Consider the following 13,991-nt stretch of genomic DNA (forward strand, 5'->3'; position numbering starts at 1 on the left):
CGCATGTGGGAAGTGGCCAGTGCTGATTTCAGACAATAGTTCCCATCCTGAGAAGTCTTTGTGCGTCACGTCACTTTTCTTCCAGGTCACTCTACAGAGAAAGACCAAGAGCTCAGAACTCCTGATGCCAAATCCAGTGTCTCTGATGACTCTCAGTCTCCAGCCGCAGCCTCGTGTTTGTTCCTGCTCTTCTGAGAACTCATATGACAAGAAAGGAACGGTGTGAGCCATCTTTATCTTCAAGTTTTGACTAAAGAACACTGCGGTACTTCTGCTTGACTGAACTCTTGACCTTAATTCTTCATTTTCACCTAAACTTCTGGACTTTGGAGGTAGCCACACTGCTTACCTCGGCAGAAGGGAATGGTTAGGCTTGCCCTCTTGCATGCCTGCCCCTTGACATGGAGGAGCACATCTTTGGTGTTCAGTGTCTGAAGGAGGAGAGTTGTGTGGGGCAGAGATACACCTAATCCACAGACTGCAGTCAAGCGCAGCCTAAGTCACTCAAGTTCTGTGGAACTCAGGCTCACAAGCAAGATAGAAATGCCACTACTTCTCAAGGCATTTGTCAAGCAGAATACCGTGACAGAAGCTGACTAGTATAATATCTTACAGAAGCTGACTAGTGTAATATCTTGAAACACCCCTCTTCACCAAATCTATTAGTCACTGAATGTCTACCATAAACCATACACAGTTTCTGGGTTCTTCCAAATGAAACACAGAGGCGCACACACACACACACACACACACACACACACACACACACACACACACACGGTAGGCTAAACACCCAGAAGAAAAAGCAGATCTGTATATCTGTTACATTGAATGGATCTCGATCTTCATCTCCACCTTTTTTTAAAGCCCATCTTCTCTCAAGTCTGGTGAAAAATGAGGCCCCTGGTTCTTCTGGCCACTTCAGCATCATGGGACTGAGCAAGTACTACATTCTTTGACTTTCTATTCACAACTAGCCATTGTTGGACTCAGCCTGTAAGCCACTCCCATATATATATATGAAGAGAGAGACAGAGATAGATGATAGATAGATAGATGATAGATAGATAGATAGATAGATAGATAGATAGATAAGATTCATTTGTTAAGTTCTGTGACTCTGGAGAACCCTGACTGTAAATGGAAGCTTCTGTCCCACCTGGTCCCTCAGTCATTTAGTCCCAAACAAACAGATATAAACAGAGGCTTATATTAATTATAAGCTGTTTGGCCTATTGCTCAGGTTTATAACTAACTAGCTCATATGCTTAAATTAACTCATAATTCTTGTCTATGTTTAGCCACATGGCTTGGTACCTTTTCTCAGTCCAGCATTCTCATCTTATTTCCTCTGTGTCTGGCTGGCAACCCCCTCTCTGCCTTTCCTCTTCCCCCTTCTCCTAGTCTGGTTACCCCACCTACGCTTTCTGCCTGGCTACTGGCCAATGATGATTAAAAAAAAATGATTTTTTTAAACCAATAGGACTGACAAATCTTCAGAGATTCTCCCACAGCACCCTGACTAATACACAAGTCCATTTCTTCACAGGCATCAGAGCCTACTACCAAGGAATTCTGGTGTATACCGAAGACAAGCTAAGACATCCAGCTTGGTAGACTGAACAACTAACTACAGGGCTCTTGGACCTTCCATTCAAAGGCAGCTGTTGTTAGGTTACCTGGTCCACAGTCTGTAAGTCATTTAATAAATCCCCTTCTGATATATAGAGAGATTTATTCTCTAAGCTCTGTTACTCTAGAGAACCCTGACTAATATAGTGACCAATCACAGTTTGTCAGATCCCCGTGTCTCAGGAGACTCAGCCCTTTATCTGATGTGCCCCACAATCAGTACAGGGGGCCATAACTGCCCTTTCCTCCTTGTCTAGTCCACACCTTCTACCTGGACATGAGGCAGCAGAAGATTGAACCTCTTTGCCCTGTACTGGGTAGGGTTCGAATAAGAGAACAGAAACCTCTGTTATTTCCATCAGAAGAGATAAAAGGGTCCTGCCTCTGGCCAGCCCCATGTCATGTACATTGTCACTCTGATGTCAGAAATGGCTGTGGGTTGAGCATGGGGGAGGAGGCTGCAGCTCATGTTAAAATTCCTGGACTCCTCCCTTGGCTGATTTTCATCTTCCCCACAGTAGACCACAACCATGACCGTAATGGCTATCAGGGAGTTCTACAAAGCCTTCTAGAGATTTCTAGAGCCTAACGACTGCGAGTTTGGGAGCCTTCTAAACGTGCAGCTGGAGTCGGAGAAAGGGTGATCTGGGCCTCTGCCGCTCTACATTTGCCCTGACTCCTTCACTGAGGCATTAGACGCTGGACAGATTCTTAGAGGATAAGAGTCCAGTTTACCTACCCCAGACTCTCACATTTATTTCCACAGTAATTATTCCAAAGATCACTGCCTGTTTGCCCTGAGATGAGACTGGCCAGGGAACAGAACTGTCTGGAAAAACCCGCGTTGGCCAGAGCATTCCCTGCTGTTACCAGATGGAAGAAAAAGAAGGATCTAACTTGTGCTGTGCCTCCGAATTCTGTTCCAGAAGATCTTATTGACAGGTGCGGACTGTAGTATAGAGCTCTGTAAACGAGAGGGTTGGAAGCAGATTTTAGGCTTTCTGAGCTAGAGAGAACAGAGGTCATGGGCCAGTCCACCAATGCATAGTGAGGGGCAAACCCCAAAATTCCACTTCCTACTTTTCAACTACCACATGCCCACTATGGAGGAAGGTTTGAGAGATGTGTGGCTGTGTTTGGAGGCACTGTGTAATTGCACGTGACCTCCTTCCTTTGACTGATGGACATCTGCTGTAGGAGTTTCAGCCCTGGGGCAGTTTGGATGAGAAATGTCCCTCTATAGGCTCAGGTGTTTGAGCACTTGGCTCCTGGTTCATAGACCTGTTTGGGGAGCTTTAGGTGAAGCAGCTTTGCTGGCGGAAGTAGATCCCTGGGAGCGATCTTCGAGAGTCTAAGTCTCACTTTGTACTTGCTGTGTAAGCTCTCAGATTCCTGTTGTGACTGTCCTGTCTACTGCTTGCTGCCATGCCTCCCTGCCATGCCTCCCTGCTATGACAGACCCTCATCCCTCTGGAAACATAAGCCAAAACACCTTCTGTGAGTGCCCTTGGTCATATTTTAATCACATAACACGAACAGAAAAGAAACTAATGTGACTCCCATGTATCTATTTATATCACATTAGACTGACAATAACCAAGGCAGTGACAAGCACCTGGAATAATGAAGAGACAATGGGACCCGAGGTGTACCTCAATTTTGTCTTTGAAAATGGAGGAGGTGGCTGCAGACCCTGACATCCAGGCCGGAGCACAGGCAAGGTTTCCCTTTAACACTCCTAGTTTCAAAATCTGAACTCCTACAGCAATCAATGAAAAAGATAAATATTCATTTGGTGAAAAGATACCTGGTTTACACAGTAAGTTAATGGCAGAAATTTCTCCATATTTCCCACTTGTCAAAACAGAAGAAAGAAATTCCGAAGTGTTAGGAGCGATTGTTAGTGAATGCCAATTATGAATGCCAGGAGACTACCTCAGACGCATTTGGGGAAATCTCTGGAGAATTGTAATTTGCTGCACACACTGTCTCTATGACTGTCTTCTCTTTATACAATAAGACTGAGCTGTAAATTATGGGTATGGCATGGCTTGTTGAGTTCTCTCCAGGGGCCTGACAGGTGCATTTCCTGTCTTCGTTGGATGCTGATCTCCCTGGAAGATTCTGTCTCCTGCATGCATTGCTTTTCTCTGAGTATGAAATATCCCAACTGAATAGCCTTGAACAATAGAGATATTGATCACCTGTCCCATCAAGAAGTCTACAGACAGGAAATGCTCAGCTTGCTTAATTCCACGTGATGAAGTCACCAAGGGCCAGTTGCTACCGCAGTGTCAGCCTGGACCCTGCAAAGTGGAAGAAGGCTGCAAACCCCCAGGTCTGTCATGATGGCGTCAGAAGGAGAGACAACGTCTTTCCACAACTCTCTTCTCGTCAGAAAATCTTTCCCTGAAGGTCCATGGAGGGCTCTCCTTGCTAGTTCTTTAATCAAGACTGGATCACATGTGCATTCATCTGCAAGGACGTCCACTGGCATGTTAGGGTATTTATTGCATGCACACATGCAACCAGAGCTGAAGGAGACCGAGGCAGAATCTAGACTCAGCTATACATCTCCTACCACAGGCAACTGCTCCTTCCCACAGCATGGCCCACAGTGGGGACTCGGTACATGAAAACTAAGAAATAAGGCATCTGAGGCTGGTACTGATTCAGCCCCATCTTGGTTTCCTGGGGAGTGTGTCTGACATTGTCGTAGATGCCTCCTCAGGCCAAGAACTGGGTCTTATTTTTCTCCCTCTCGTTAAGAAAGTAGCTGGTGACGTTGAACCAGAAGTATTTCTTGTAAAGGAAGGCAGACCCCTCAGAGTTGGTACAGGACACACCAGACACCAAATTCTCACCACAAAAGATATTTATTACCCTAGAAGGGCAACGGGGTGGGGGTGGGGATGCAAAGGCAGACAGCAAGCAGCAATCACAGCAAGCAAGAAATCAAGCAAACAGGTGTTTTGGAATTTATTTTATTTTGTTTTGGGGTTTTTGTTTTTGTTTTTGTTTTGTTTTGTTTTTCTTTTCAGAAGTGGTTTTTAAGGAGAAAAAGGGGAGTCTGTGCTAGGGTGAGTTGGTAAGTCCTGACTGAACATGTTAGCCTAATAATGAATTTTGATTGTTGGACCTTTGTGTTTTGTCTTAGGAATGAGTCAGAGGTCAAATAAGGGAGTGGACCTTGGGGGCTAGCTTTAGGAATGCAATCTAATGGTTTTTAGCAAGGCAGAGTGTGGTGATACTTTATTTGTGCTGAAATGTGATGTTTTATTTGTATGTTAATAAATAAAGCTTGCCTGGAGATCAGAGGTCATAGCGAGCCATAAACAGAAGTCAGGTGGTGGTACCACATGCTCTTAATCCAATCACATGGCAGGCAGAGTCTCTGTGTGGTCAAGGACACATGCCTTTAATCCCAGTACTAACCACAGAGACCTGGAGGTCTGTATAGACAGGCAGTGATGAGGAAGTGATGAGGTTGGGCTTAGAGCCAATGAGAAGGCGGAACAGGAATGCAATAAAAGCTCAGGTTAGACAGGAAGAAGCTCTCTCATGGGAAGCTACGGCTTGGTAGCAAGCTAAGGTTAGTCAGTGGCTCTTCGCTAGCTCTCTGATCTCTTTGGCTATTACCCCTGTATTTGGCTCTGTGTTTCTTATTTAATAAGACTGTTTAGAAATTCATCTACAGCAGAGAGAAAGAGAGGAAAGAGCGAAACCAGTGGATGCTGTGTTTGCCATGCTGGGGCCTGTTAGAGAGCCCTTCCTGCCACATTCTTGTTCTCAAGCCATTGAGAGGCTGACATATTGGGCAGGAGAAGCCCAGAGACCCCTGCAGAAGCGCTACCAACACAACCAAAGCTGACCCCTCAGAGTTAGGAGCCTTGACCTCAGATCTGGAAATAGAAGGGCTTTGTCGGCACTGCGGGGACACGGAGGAGAACTCGGAAGTTAAAACAGATGCTTCACACAGACCCTTTGGGAGAGCTAAAGCCAAATGGCTTTCAAGAGGAGAGAACAGTAGTTCAGAGACAAAGTAAGGCAAGCTATGATCAGAGAGCCCCATCTCCCACAGAGACACAAAGACAGGGACACTCCCTCGGCCCTCAAGATGTCCGCAGGGGCTCACTAAAACAGCCCAGGCTCTCTAACTTACAGAGGTTAAAATCTCATTTGACTGAGGGGCTCTGCGGCCTTTGACAAGCGTTCTTCCTGTGTACTTCCAACATCTTCCAAGAAGCCAGGAAGAACTTGGGACTTCACCAGGGACCTCATCAAACAAGCAGATCAGAAGGAAAATGTTGCCCTCTTATTCTGGGGTAAATGCCCAGGGAGGAGTGCCCCTAGAGGGCAGCAGACCATTTGAGCTGAAGAGATTAAAATGATAGTTGCTTTAAACCTAGGAAACCAAAGCCTCAGTGAAACACACACAGGTTCTGTGGCTCATTGGTTAGGCAAATGAGCCTGCTTTCCACTCCTAATTAGCTACATAATCTTGAGCAGGTTGATAAGCACTTGGAATACCAGTCTCTTCCCATGTAAAATGGAATTAATAGTGCTGTTGGAGCAGGGTTGCCGTGAGCATTAGAGGTATGGGGCGGGGGGGTGCGGGGGGTGCTACTTCCTGCAACAGGAAATCTCTGAAGCTGCTCCACTCACGTACCTCCCTACTCTACCTTGAGAGTCCTGAGGGAGCTGGACACATTCATTCCATGAGCTCTCTTTTCTTTCCCTACTGCAACGGGGGGGAAGAGATGGAGGCAGCTGTAAATTTTGACCTTCAGAAAGTGACATCAGCCATGTCTAGACGATGGCATGGGGTGTTGTTTTGTGTAGAGCCTCTGAGGGCCTACAGCTGCCTGTTCCACCCTGTTCTCCAACCTGCTTTCTGGAAGCTATCCATTCCTTGTCCCCATGGAGCAGCCAAGCCTTGAGGGAGATAGCAGTGACTGCTACCAAGTCCGGCATTCGTTTTTCCATCTCTTCTTTCCAGTCACACGCTGGGCTGGCCCTCAAGAGACTATGTGGCTGCTTACAGATTCAGTGTTTATCCCATCAGTTATGGCTCTGGAGCACAGTGGCCACGGTCTCTACCCTCTCCCACCTATCCTGAGAAGTATCTGAATAAGCCACTTTGTGGTTCCAAAGACACCACTCACTTTCCGTTTGGTTCTAAGTAGAGCAATGAGTCTCCGTGGTAGAGCCCATTCCCAGCGTGCACGAGACCCTGGGTTTAATCCATAGCACTTCTGAAAGTAAAAAGCAAATTAACAAATAAGCAATAGCTCACACGGACCCTTCCGGAAGGAGTCGTTGCCCACAGGGAGCATCCTTGTCCTGCAGCTCCTGGGCTCCCTTCCACTTTCTACTACCTTAGTGGCCATTTGGCAAACTTTCCAAAAAAATGTCTTTTTGAATTGGAAGTGTGTCCTGCAGAGGAAGCCTCAAGCACAGATAGAGATATGCAGAGCCTGTGGGCAGCCCTGAGGTGGCAGCGTGGATTTCTGCTTGTCCCATGGGACTTCAGCAAGCAGCATTTTGCCTCCATATCCTCCCGAGCTTAATGTGAAGATGCAGTCACCTCACAAGGGGCTTGTAGGGAATAACTGAAGAGCAATTGTATTCCTAAGGCACTCTGCAAAGTGCCACACAAATAACTTCACACATAAGTGATTGCCATATCTATAAAATGCTGTGGATGGTAGGGGGAAAAGTCCATCGTTACAAGCAGAGACGCAGGTCTCCATGCCAGGAAGCAAAGGCCTGGGAGTGAGGTGCCTGCAGTGTGCTGAGAATGAAATGTCAGCCAAGACTTTCTCCTGCTCTTCATTTCCCATCATCACAAATGCAGACAGCTAGAGATGCATAGATGTGTTCTGAAAGCTACCAGCAGGAAAATCCCTTTAAAATATTCAAACAGCCCTTGTGGGGGGTATTTATGGTAACTTTGATTCTACTGACAGCTACCTCTAATATTCTGAAAAGTGGAGAGAATAAGGCACGAACATTAATTTTCAGTCTTATCTTTGGTTGTTAAGCCCTCATGCATTGATTGCCTGGAGAGATTTCTGAAGGAGGAATCTGCCTTCACCTTATACCACAGTGGTTAGGTTAGCTAGACGTCGTTTGCAGCCAGGCAGATGGTACATATTTATACTCCCAGACCTTGAGAGACCAGGGCAGGAGGATATCTAGTTCAATACCAACCTGGATTGTATAGTCAGAATCTTCAAACAAACAAACACACACACACACACACACACACACACACACACACACACACACACAAGAGGTAATTTATAAAGATAGTCTGAAGCCAGCCCCTACTCCCAACACCCACACACACACACACATACACACACACACACTCACTCACACAGACACACAAGACACACACTCACACATACACACTCACAAATAGACACATGCACACATACACATGCACGCGGGCACACACACACAACCCCTCCATTTGATAGAATGATATTGAGACAGCTTTATTCTAGGTGGGGAGAAAAGCAGTACAATATGATTGTGTAAAGCCATGCTGTCTTCTAGTGTGACAACTTAAACATTCTATCTCTGAGCCGAAAGTAGGATCAACATGAAGTGCCATTCTGGTGACCAGCCAAGCCTGTTCCAACCTGGGACAGGTGGAGAATACGGACAGGGCAAACCTTTGAAACCACAGTGCAATTTGGCAAAGCAAAAGTACAAATAAAATGTAATGGGAACAGAACCTAACAGAACGTTAAATAAGCATCATAAGAAAATATATGGACAATCTTGTAACAATAAAATTAAAATTTTAGATGAATTAAATAATTTCCTAAACGATTTAATTCACTCCCAGAAACAAAAAGCAGACTTCTGGGCTAAGGCAAATGAGTGAAACAGGCATATCCACTATTCTTCTTTCCATAAGCCTCATTAAAACTAATCATACAAGATCATTTTAAGTTAAAAAAAAAAAAAAGGAGGAGCAGGAAGAGGGGGAAACTGGAAATCAGATAAACACATGGTGACCAAGTTAGAAGTCCTGGGGGAATGGAATCTGGTGGTCCCTGGGCACAGTGTCACACACACCCAGGCACAGTTCTTTCCTGGCCTATTCCTAGACTCCCTCCCTTTGGGGACCACTGCTGAGAGACACGTGAAGGTGGCATCTCACTGTGCTCACGGCCAGTTGGACCTGCTATCTCCTCCCACAAGAAGGCTGGACATCCACCCCCACCCTCTCTGCTGGTGATCTCCACACCTAGAGCACCAGAGGGATAAGAGTAACATGGTGCTCCTGTCCATCCTTACCAAGCCCCTGGCCAGGAGGCCTTCTTCTTCTTCTCTCACATTGCCTGTGATGCTGGTATACTGTCCCTTCTCCAGACAAAATGGGGTCAGAGAGGGTGTTACAAGAGAGAAGAGATTCTAGTACCAGCTAACCTTCAGTATAGCAATGTCAAGCCTGGTACCCCGTGTTCCTTTCTTCCCTGGCAAGCCTTGGAGGAAATCTCAGGCAAACTGATGCTTGAAGCATCTGCACATCTCTGGCATCTCCAAAACACACACACACACACACACACACACACACACACACACACACACACACACGCCAGCTTAAACCTTCCACTCGGCCACTCCAGGTTCTACTGTGGACCCCTGCTACTCAGACAAGTCCTGACTTTGAAATTAGACATTCTAATTTTGTTTGCACTTACAGTGATCACACTTGATAGCTTCAATGTAACTGTCTCCCTCCTCACACAACATTTAAAAGTGTAATTGAACCTGCTCCAAAACATTTTAAATTCTCATTTCAATCACAGCGATCAATTGCTGAATCCTTCAGCAGCTAGCACCCCTTTCTCTCTGGGTTGTGAGAAACTGAGCAAAAGTCCAGGAAGAGGTCATCTGTATTTACCACAGCAAAGAAAATTGTTGTAGAGGTCTAGAATAAGTGCCTTCTGATGTCAAGAAGGCAGAGAGAGAACATGGGATTTAAAGAATGAACACATTTCCAGACTTTCTGTGTATGTGTTTACTTGTAATACTGAGATGAGAGAATGCTTACAGAGTGTCTTCTGTGTCTGTCCTGAACCCTGGGCTGAACGTTCACATACTCTTCCACCCAGTTCACAGCAACCCAGCCCAGCAGATGCCACTGGTACCCTTTTTGTGGAGGAGGAAAATTCTCTTTCCGATACCACTAATATTTCATTTTTATCAAGCTTGAGAGAGCTACACTTCTGCTCAGCCCAAGAAAGAGTTTTCTATACCTTCCCCCACACCTCTGCTCTTCATCCCTTGGGCCAGAGCACAGACTTCCAGATGGTAGGTCTTCTGCTGAGGTAAGACAGAATCCCAAGGACTCAAGGCTTTCTGGGCAAGGGTGTCAGGACCAAAGACCAAGTGTTACTCTGGCCGTATCAGCCACATCTTCCTGTCAGGCTTATACTAACAATTTTGGTTTAGTTAGTGGTACTGAAAAGAGCTTGTTAGACTTGATTGTGCTGGTCCCAGGACTCTTTCAAGAAAGAGACCTACAGGATATAGACTGCAATTCTAGGTTTGGTTACTAGCTCAATCATATCAAGACAGCTTTTTCTGGTCCTTTTGGAGCACACAGCAACCTCTTAGATGTCTGTGTGCCATAGTTACAAATGCAGTTACAACTGACTCATTCGTGACCTCTTTAGGGTCTCCACATGCTCAATAAAAAGCCATCTCCATCATTAGTTCTATGACTCAAGCCCTGCTACAGGCTGTATCATTTACCTACAACCATCCACTTTGACCCCAAACTCACCAGCTCTAACCTTTATACATCTGACTCAATGGTGACCGACTTCTTGGACCATCTGTCCAGTTCAGCCCTTGTCTCTTCCCTTTTTAATCATTGGCTAACATTCCCTTACTCCTCACAGTCTTCCCTAAAGATTCTCAGCCCTCTGTGTGGACTCCCGAACTGAGAATGGGAAGATGACATGGGTGTCTGTGACCGACAAAGGGAAGGAGCATCCGTAAGGGGCTGGACATTTGGCGACTGTCAATCTTTACAACATGTGACTCATCAATCCCACATTTTATTCCAGAAATAGATTAAAGAACCCCATGAGACTGCATAAAAGACCAGCTTATCGTGAGTGAGAAGTAGAAACTAGAAAAGAAAAAAAAAGTAACAAGACACAGAAAGTAAAATTCAAGTGCATTGTGTGCTCTGTAAATTCTTCATGAGGTAGAAGCCATCATGGTGTCTCTACTGTCCCTGGCATATGGTTGGGAAAGAGACCCGGGGAGCTTCCAGGAGGCTAGCATTGCCGTTTTCAGCCTGGGGTAAGAAAATGACCGGAAGTTGACCAGTTCATCCAATGTACTGCTAAGAGGTGGCAGGAAAGATCTGAACTTCAATGTCTTACATTTAGACTCTCTGAACTCACTCCAGTGTCAATGAGGGCCACAGCCTCTTCCTGAATTCCTGGTCCATCAGCATCCATCAGTTGTCATGGTCACTGTGGTCAGATGGAAAAGACAGAGCTCTTTACTCAAATATAGACTTGGCGTTTAGGGTCAGAGTGGGTGCTTGTGGGTAAATGGATACAGAGGCAGCAGCTCTCGGGCTAAAGCTCTGCTGACAGTGCTGGCTTTTTATGGGGTATGTGGGTGCCTTGAAGAGCAGCAATCTCGCACAAATGAAGCAAGAAAAGAACAGCTGGCCAGGGTGGTCCTGTGTCTCCCGAGATGAGGGAAGCAGGTTATGGCTATCATCTATCCTAGAAAAAGGCAGAAACCAGTCCACCAATGTCCCACTCAAGACAGAACCAAGGGTTGAGGGGGAAGAGAAAGCCCTCCAAGGTACCCTGCGACTCCTGTGTGACTGCCCTGTTCCCTGCTTCCCCTCAAAGGCAGTGTGTACAGCTAATAGGCTCATCATCTGGGGAGATAACATTAGCCTCATCATTACATCTTACTAAATAAGTCATTTAAAATTAATTACCATGCACTCCAGAAAGAATTAGCTATGGTTGACTCTTTCGTTCCTGGTGATTATCAAGTTGGCAGAGTCCATTAGTCCTGTAGAAAAACCAGTGGGTTACTAAGCACTGAGTAGGGATGAGCTGAGTCCCCCCTCTCATGGTGGATCGCTACCGGAAGCCTAAGTACACCAGAGCAAGCACATCTCGGGAGGCTCCAACCTGCAGTGAGCAACACAGCTGGGGGAACATGGCTGACCTCATGCACGGGGGTCTCCAGCAGGAGTGCTGCAGCAAGGGCCTCTAGCCTCCTCTTTGCCTCTCTAGGGCTCCCTGGGGAACACTGTAAATTAGCATGTCAGCTGCTTCCCTCTGGACCCAAGAGTCTCAAAGAACAACAGGAAAGGATGCTCTGAGCAAAGGGGCAAAACTCTCAGAGTTAGCCCTAGGTGGGACAATGAGTGCTGTGGGAGGGCAATGGGTGGGATGATAACAGCTGTGTGGATAGACAAGGGCCTGGGGTCTACCCACTCCTTAACCTCTCCAAAGCTCGGTACCTCCAAACATTAGTAAATAGTTCCATGGACTATTTACTGTACGCTGGGCACTGATCTGAACACAGAAGACATTGGTGTCATCCTGACCACCCAACTCTATAAACATGCTACAATCATTGTTCTCATTTTCAGATGAGAAAACATAGGGCCAGTGTGGTGGTTTGCATGAAAATGGTTTCCATAGGCTCATAGGGAGTGCATTCTTTAAAAGGATTAGCGTGCGTGAGCACGTGTGGCCTTGTTGGAGGAAGTGTGTCACTGGAGATGGGCTTTGAGGTTTCAGACACTCAAGCCAAGTCCAGTGGCTCACCCTCTCTTCCTGCTGTCTGCTGATTCAGATGTAGAAGTCTCAGCTCCTTCTCCAGCAAAAGTCTGCCTGCACACTGCCATGCTTCTTGCCATGACTCTAATGGACCAAACTTTGAATTGTAAGCCATCCCCAATGAAATGTTTTCCTCTATAGGAGTTGCTTTGGTCATGATGTCTCTTCACAGCAATAGAAACCCCAAGCAAGGAAGAAGTCAGTACCAGGAGGGGGGATTGCTATGATAGTCCTGACCCTGACTTGGGGACTTTGGATTAGGAAAGTAGTTGAGTGCTTTAAGCAGGGTATATATAGGTCATGCTAGTAGGAGCATGGAAGACAGTGGTGCTGAGGGTGATTTGAACTGAGGGGTCCTGGCTCAAGAGGTTTCAGAGGAGAAGAATGTTAGCATGTGGCCTAGAGGCTGTTCTTGTGATATTTTGGTAAGAAATATCTGCCCTTCTCCAAAAATCTGCCTGAAGAATTACGGATTAACAACTTTGGCAGAGGAGATTTCAAACCAGCCTAGTATTGACTGTGTTCTATGGTTCTATGGATCAGCATGATGCAGATCTATAATGAAAAGGAGCAAGCTGAACAAGGAAAAATACAAAATGTACAGCTTGATGCCCCTGTCAAAGACAGGCTCTGCAGCTGGATGGCTGTCTCAGCAACCTTTGTTCTTCACTTGCGCCTCGTGGATTAGCATCTTTTTGTAGATCTCCACCCTTAGAAAAAACTCAGCCGCTGTCAGCTCGAGTTCTGGCTAACAATGCAGCTTGCCAGGATGGAAAGATCAACTGCAAACACAGCTTTGGTCAAACAGGACCCTGCCAGCCATGCTCCCCACTTTCTGTGCTTCCTACCGCCCACCGCCTCCCTGCCCAAAGCGGTCATGCTCATGAGGTCCACTTTAGGAGCTGCGCCTTCCATAGTCATTGATTTCCCCAAACACAGAGTGTTTGGAAGTGCTGGAAGGGAAGCCCAGTCCCGGGGGCAGCCCAAGTCACTACAAATGAGGAAACTGAGGCCTGAAAAAGTTAGTGAGTTAACAAGAACAGAACCTGGCAGAAAGAATAGCTCCCCTGAGACCTACTCAATGTCCCTTATTCCCAAGGCCTGCCTGTGCTGCACAAGGTCCCAGCCCAATGTGCCCTCTGCATGCTGCATTCCATACATTTGCCTGTCAGTTTCAAATCATTCTGCTGGCAAAACAGAAGAATTTGTGGATTCCAAATTCAAACTGAATAACCAACATCCTTTGAAGTGCCTAAGCAAGCCCCGGGTTGCATGGAGGGTGCCAAGAGCCTGCGGGAGGAAGGCATGAGTGCAGGAGGAGGTGGGCTTTCCTAAAGAGAACCAGAGCCAAAGAGCTGCTGGTCCCAAGTGCAGAGATCACTGGGGCTGTAGAAGCATGTCTCCGTGTCTCAGGTAGTCTGAGGGGCACAGGCCTGGGGCAGGCAATCCTAGTCTGATTGATCTGGTGACACGGTTGGAGATAAAGCAAAAAAAGGTGATGAATAT

Source organism: Onychomys torridus, chromosome 11, assembly GCF_903995425.1.
Source record: "Onychomys torridus chromosome 11, mOncTor1.1, whole genome shotgun sequence".
NCBI lineage: Eukaryota > Metazoa > Chordata > Mammalia > Rodentia > Cricetidae > Onychomys > Onychomys torridus.